The 7,229-nt window shown below is 42.1% G+C and overlaps 1 long non-coding RNA gene across 1 annotated transcript in view; it reads left to right on the top strand.

Annotated features, from left to right (window-relative positions):
* The first annotated feature begins 5,530 nt into the window (after positions 1-5,530).
* Positions 5,531-7,229, top strand: part of LOC107569025 (uncharacterized) — an 8,871-nt gene continuing 7,172 nt past the window's right edge. The window contains exons 1-2 of the long non-coding RNA XR_001606850.1: positions 5,531-5,797; positions 5,865-5,914. This is a non-coding gene — a long non-coding RNA (uncharacterized lncRNA). The remainder of the gene's footprint in view (positions 5,798-5,864; positions 5,915-7,229) is intronic.

The raw sequence follows: 7,229 nt of genomic DNA, 5'->3' as shown, positions 1-7,229 counted from the left end.
ATAGGATGTTTCCTATCAGATGTCAAATAGACGTTTAGAAGATGTCTTTAAGATGTTTATGATTTAGAATGAATGTAAAACTGATGTCTATCAGATGTTTGCACACAGCAGATGCTTTCCAGATGAAGAGATCTTTAACAGACCTCTAGCAGACGTACCTGTGCTATCTGGGAAGGAGACATATATTGAGTTTTGTTCTCTGTAGAGGACGTTATATTTTAGCGATTTCTCTGAGACCTCACATGTCTCAGTTTTGGTCTGTGACACTCAGGGCTTTTCAGAGACACTGAATGTTTGGACATTAATTTAGTGATCAAATTCAACACCCTTATGGAAATATAATAATATTTTGTAATGATCATTTAAATCTGTTTGTCATAAATCAGCATCTCAGGAAAATGTTATGGGGTTTCAAACCTTTCTGCTATGAAATCAGTATTGATTTCATACATGTGCACTGTAGAGGACAGCGGGACTAAAAGTGTGTTTATTACGCCGTTTGGGAGACACTAGAAATGAATAGGAAAATAAATTATACAGCAATATTCTTATCAAATATTAGATATCATTATGAAAATCTTGCCAATAATTACTTCTTTTTTCATTACGTGTTAAAAACACTAATATGCAAATTAGATACAGTGTATAGATTACATTGTGTTTAATGGGAAAACCTGTTTATGGCCATTTTATGCACATGTTGCATAAATCAAAATGGTATATCAAATCATTTATAACATAGTTGAGAATCATTTTTATACAAAGTTTGGTATAAAAAATTAAAATTCTTATGCTCTGAACAATGTAATGACATGAAAAAATATTAAATTCAACTTTTTTTTCTGGTAGTCAGGAGAATATATATATATATATAGCACTATTTAGTACTTCATCATCTTCGTCCCGTGAGACATGCGGCACTGAATGCGTCTCTGTGAGGAAACAGACCTGCAGCTAAACGGTGAAACACGCGTGACGGTGTCATGAGACCCGAGAGAAGCTGTCGATGTGCTATAACAGTGTGAAAAGTGTTAAAAATGCAGGTAGCACATCTTATGGAAATAATAACTCATCAGAATGTGCTAACAGCATATGACGCTCATGCGGTGTGATATGATGTCAGGCTTTAGATCCAAACACTAAAGCCAGGCAAATATAGCGCTGGAAGCACATCCTGATGGGTGCCATGTGTTTCACTTTTTGCTTGAATAGACTTAGCTTTCTAGTTTTGTGTTGGGCTTTTACTGTCTGTACAGCAAAGTTCTTGATATACTTTTTTTCAGAAAATCAATTCAATGGGAAACAAGACTCCAGTGGCAGATATTTCTTCTTGTTTTATTCATAAACTCACTTCATTTTGATATTTTTTTCAGAAAACAAGACTTCATATCTTCTGTCATTTTGCTTTTCAAGCTGAAGTGTCTTGATTTAGGGATGTTTAGCTATTTGTGCTGGAAAACAAGACAGAACTGATCTAAACACGCTGTTTCTTGAACCGGATGATGATCAGCACTGTGTGTTTCTGCAGTAACTCGTACTAAATTAACAGGCGGCACATAATCATGAGAACATGCCTGGTTTGTGCGGCGAGTGTCAGGTCAGCGCTGGCCACAAAACTATGGATTCAGTGTGTGGGAAGTGCTATATGAGATTATCTTAATCTAGTTTTGTGCCTCAAATACCGACTCCCACACACAATAGCTTGCATAAGCTTCTGTGTCGAGATCTCCTTAAAGTGAAGACCGCAAACTCTTCCTCAGCCGTAAACCCCAGACTCGATGTTGAACACTGATGAGCCATTGTTTAAACTCTGCTCGGCAGCAATCATGGTTTTAGACCTAATTTTAAGATGGTGAGGCCTTTAGCTCTTGAATGCATTGGCACTGGTCTGTTTCTGTGCAGATTAGTGTCAGGATTAAATGATGGCTGAATAGCAGCAGATAGGACTGTGTAGGTGGTTCGTGCTTCAACACCTCAAGCCAATCGCAGCTTGTATTCCCATTATACCACAGAGAGGACTAAATGCATTACACAGCCCATCCGTCCCGTGACAGCCGGTGTTTTATGTGCAGGTTCACTGATGTACTGCTGTCCTGAAGATGATTCTCCGCTGTTGCCGGAGCAGATTTAAGAGCAAGCGTGGGCCGACGAAAGCTAATGGACCCTCGATGGCAACCATGAAACCTCTATTCAGTGCAATATTCGTATTTTAGGGCTGTGAGGTTCATTTTACATGAAGTCAAGTAACATGAATGTGTTGTCCTCACTTGACCCAGTGTTCTCCGGCGAAATAAAGCTTCTTTATTGGCATCGACGGCTCCATGAAGAACCTTCGACATCCACTGAACAACTAAAGGTGCTTCATAGTGGAGACATGGTTAAAAGTTGTACTAAAAATCCTTTCCTTAATTTAGTGTTCCCGCTCGGAAATGACCAGTCTTTTAAAAATCACTCTCATTATGCTATATTATCACCAAATCTTGGATTTTTATCTTTTTATCAGCTTGTTTTCTTTCAGTTAGCACAGGTTTTGTGTTTCTTTTTGGAGCTGGTTGATATAGGCCTCATAGTTTACAAGTGAAAAAACATCATTTTCTGGATAATTTTGGCAATGTTGGCTCAAAATCTGAGCTCAGATCTGTGCTAATTGAAAGAAAACAAGCTGACAAAAAGATTGAATACAAGATTTGGTAATAATACAGTAAAAAAGTAGGTCGGGCGTTTTAGAGCAGGAATGTGACGAGGTGATTGGGGGGGTGTGAGCAAAGTTAGTAAGTTTCAGTCCAATGCAATAACATTACCTAGCATTTACAGTAAAAAGAAAATGCTTTCTGTTTCAAAATAACAGGAATATAACATGAGATCATCATTAAAAGGTCCTTTGGGGAACCACAAATGGTGTTTCGATGGCATCAGTGCAAAACTCTCTTGCAGCCTTTGTTTTGAAGTGTGAAGCATCCTGCAGGGTTTGCACTGGCCAGGTATCTTAAGTTTGACTGTTTCATGTGATCTTGAAGCAATCTAGTTTATGACGTCCCACGTCTGCAGCAGGAAAACAAGCGCTGCGGCGTCTGGAGACGAGGGCGGCCTGGAGAGGTTTGTAAATGTTGGAGTCGTGACCCGGTGGGCCCGTTTGCTTCTTTAGACGTGGACACCGCCGCTGCGATCGATCCTCCTTTAGAAGCGAGAGCCAGTAATTAGTTGGGATTTTTCCGAGAAGCCACCAAAGAGTGTGAGGGCTTGCGAGTGGGAGTGATTTTTCGCCCTAAACATGCACATTGCTGGCTGGGGTCAGGCCTGAGTCTCCAGCGCACCGTCCCATCGTGCCCCGTACCATAGCATTTATTTGGCCGCTTTGCCAGCCATTGATTTCTAGAGGACGTCTGTAGGGAGCTCTGCAGCTAAATGGCACGGCGGCGGCCGTCAGCGCTCGATAGGGGGATCACGGAGCTTCTACAGGATCCTCTAAACCGCTCGGAGACCCGTATCCCATTAAATCATGTCTTTCTCAGTGGCCTCCCCGTATCCCACCCCACACACACACAGCATCCGTGCCTCCTACGCCGCTCCCCTCACTCCTCCACCCTTCATCAGCATCTTGGCATTGTTACCGGCTTCCCGGGGGAAACATCCCACGCAGCTCTGAATGGTTTATCTTCTCGCAGCACAAAGCGGCACATCGCGGGAGAGAGAGGCTGTGTGTGTGTGTCCCCTCCCTCCTCTCGCCGGTGTTTGTCAGCGTGTGAGCGGCCTCTCGCTTTCTGAGATCCGGCTCATTTCAACACGCCGCTCTCTGTAGTTCACACGAGAGTCAGATCCAGCGCTCGTCACCTGCGAGTCGGCCCTCACGCGTGCTTCATTGTTCTGAGCCAGTTGTCTTATTAATTTCTCCTAACTGTTTTTGAGGGGGAAGCAGAACAGGCTGTTTTTCATGCACGTTAAGCCATGACATGTTTTCACATTAAATGCATTGAATTGAACGGAAGGTGAATTTACGCCGTTTCCCGTAATGTTATTGCACTGGACTAAAACTTACAGATTTTGCTCAGACTGGCTATAATGACATAATAAAATGTTAGATTTATGTTTGATAATTTTTGTACTTTTTGGGGGTTTTCCCTCTGACCTTGTTCCACTAATGGTGTTTAAAAACCTGCTTATAAATCTCCATATGCTTTATTATTAGCAAATCTTAGATTCAATCTTTTTATCAATGTTTCTCTCAGTTAGCACAGGTTTTGTATTTCTAACTGATTGATTGTAGGCCTCATTTATCTGAGCTTATGCACCTAAGATTTTGATTGCCAAAATTATTCACAAATAATGCATATTAATTCCTATGAGATGTTATTAATTCAGTTAAAGTTATATGTGTAGCACAATGCATATTGTTTCTGAGAAAATGCATGTTTCAGAAAATGCTGTTATCAGACATGAGTTTGCCAAAGTGCAAGTTATCGTGGGTTGTTTCGAAACTAGTCCCTGTTTTCCTCTCAATACAGGCTTATGTAAATCTGGCACTCGTGGCGTGAGGTGCTGAAATGACCGAACATGTCGATCTCGTGCAGAGGCACATAAATGATGCAGATGACCAGATGTTTTCGATGCAACCACCCAAATGTTATTTTACAGTCTGATCCATCTCTGTGGCTCTCCAGCCTCCTTCAAACTACACAAAGTCCCAAAGTCACCGGTGTGTGATGGAGCAGCTCTACAGATTTCCCATGATGCACCAGTGAGAGTCTCTTGACCTGTTGTGCAGGAAAGAGTTCAAGTTCTCGCGTTTATCTCGCCCTTCACAACATCCACTCGCCACTGGATTAAGTCCTCATCCTCTTTCAGGTGCGTGTATTTTCATATTTTCACTCCGGTGGCTTGGAAAAGCAAATGGTCTGAGGCCCATGTGTGATTTCTCTGTCTTTCTTCCCTCCCTCCTCCCTGTCAGTTATAGTTAGCTGCTCATTGGGCTCTACAGCTGAAGATGAGAACGCTTCTGCAAACAGCTGAATACCGAAGAGCGTGTCACGCTTGTTATTGGAGTGTAACTGTCTGCAGATACGTGTCGAGAGCATATTGAGAGGGTCATTACCCGTGAGTCCGTGCCGCGCCGCCGTCTGCAGAGATCAGTCGTATCTCAGCTCTGATATCCAGCGTTATGATGCTGTCTGACCTCCGTGATCTCTTCCAAACTTCCAGCCTACTTCAGATATAGAACATGAACATCAGAGCCACGGCTTTTATTTGAGAAAAGCACGTCAAGCTTTCGATATGGCTCCAGCTTTTATTTCTTTAAGGCCCGATTCAAAGTACATTCATAATAAGTGCAAATGTATGATAAAATAATTTTTAAATTACAAAAATACAAATTTTTTACAAAAAAAAATATTACAATTATATTTTTATTTTGTATTATTTTGAGTATACATATATATAGTAAATTGGAGATCGGTGCAAAAGCAAGTCGAATAAAGACAGCAAGGCTTATAATTTTTTCTATTTCAGTATATATTTAATATTTTGAATGTTTTATATTAATATTTATATATTGTGAGGTGGAGATGGAGCAGCAGCAAACACATGAAAGCCGGTCTGATGTTTTCGAGTTGCTCATGAAAGCAGGAGGTTCGCTCTTCAAAGAGCGCGAGGAAGATGAAGAGCCACATGAAAGGATGAAGGTCCGTCCTGAAAGACCTCCGCTTACGCTGTGAATGACGGCCACAGAAGAGCCGAGGTGTAAAGTGACGGGTTGAAGAGAGATGTCCAGATGACGGCAGCTGCTCTTTGGGAATCTCACCAGGTAAGAGCTGCATGTATTTATAGACGTCTTTGACATGTTTAATGCTGGGCTCTTCTGTGTTTTCCAGGCAGATGGGCACCACATGAAGGCCTGCTCACAACAAGAAGATTAAATAAGGTAATTACCACAGTGTGTCTAAATACATCAAATAATATGATCTATAGGAGTTTATTAGTTTAAGGCAAAATACCCTTGAATACCCTACCCTAGGTTATATTCAAATATGCAAATGAGGCATCATGTAATTAAATATGCACTAATTGGCAAACATTTGATATGAACAAACCTACAGAATATAGAGAGGAATAAAACTCTAAAGTTTGGTGTTTGTAAGAGGAAAAAACTCTTTAAAGATTCAAATCTACAGAGCAATAAAAGAAACACTTAAATGTGTATTTTGGACGTTTTCTTTGCACTAGTCTGAAAAAACACTTTAAGAAAAGCCAAAGAGCCCAAAATCTGAAAACTGACCAGTGCGTGTAAAAACGTTTTTTCCTGTAGTCTCTCGCCTTAATTCAGTCCAAACTTCTTCAATCCTTTGGATTCAAGTCACATTTATTTCTATAGTGCTTTATACAATACTGATTGCTTCAAAGCAGCAACAGGAAAATAACAGTGTTCCACAGAAGACAATAGTGTCATTATTCACATCATGACACGCAATGTCTTTTATATGTTTCTAGTCACTCTCTGTGTTTTCCACATGAATGTTGCTCACGATTGTTCACGTTGACGTGCGTGTTTTCTATTTCCGTCCCATCGCTGCTTTCCTGCTCCTCCTTCACCCATTACCAACCGCTTTGATGGCCCAAAGTTCTGCTGCGCATCGAGCCGCACGTCTCTACATCCTCCTCCACAGATTTCACTACTCCATCCACCCACCATCCATCCGTTTTTGACTCGGCCCAGGAGGATTATGCCATTCTTCACAGGACGAGATCTCAGCGAGTGGGCAGGAGAGTCAGCAGCGGGCCCCTAATGACAGCGACGCCCACGCACCTCCAAAACCAATTTTACCCTCGCTAAAAGAACAGCCCGTGCACGTTCCCATGCATACAAATGTCCGATCGATGGCGGTCAGCAACTCTCGGCCCGCAGAGGTTTAGTGAGCGCCGGATCGATGCGAATGACAGGTGTTAGAACCACCTCCAACAGCAATCCCTGGAAATGTTGGTTTCCACTCGGCTCTCGTAATCTCGTTAGGGATGTGAATGGCTCCCTTTTGAAAGGCGGCGATGCCGGAGAAGAGGAGGGCGGCATGGAGAAGGACTATTGGATTAGAGTAATCCGGGACGAGAGCTTCATTGGAGGGCAGCGTTCCATCTCTTGTGCTGGAGCTGCAGATAAGGCCGTGGTCTATTGAGGGCTCGTCAGCGCTCACACTCAGAAGGTGTCTTGCAGTGTAAGCTGACCTGCTTTTGAACAGTCGTGC

Source organism: Sinocyclocheilus grahami, unplaced genomic scaffold (genome assembly GCF_001515645.1).
Source record: "Sinocyclocheilus grahami isolate Dianchi unplaced genomic scaffold, SAMN03320097.WGS_v1.1 scaffold1303.1, whole genome shotgun sequence".
NCBI lineage: Eukaryota > Metazoa > Chordata > Actinopteri > Cypriniformes > Cyprinidae > Sinocyclocheilus > Sinocyclocheilus grahami.
The sequence above is the reverse complement of the archived record's forward strand: the minus strand, read 5'-3'. Positions and strand labels throughout refer to the sequence as shown.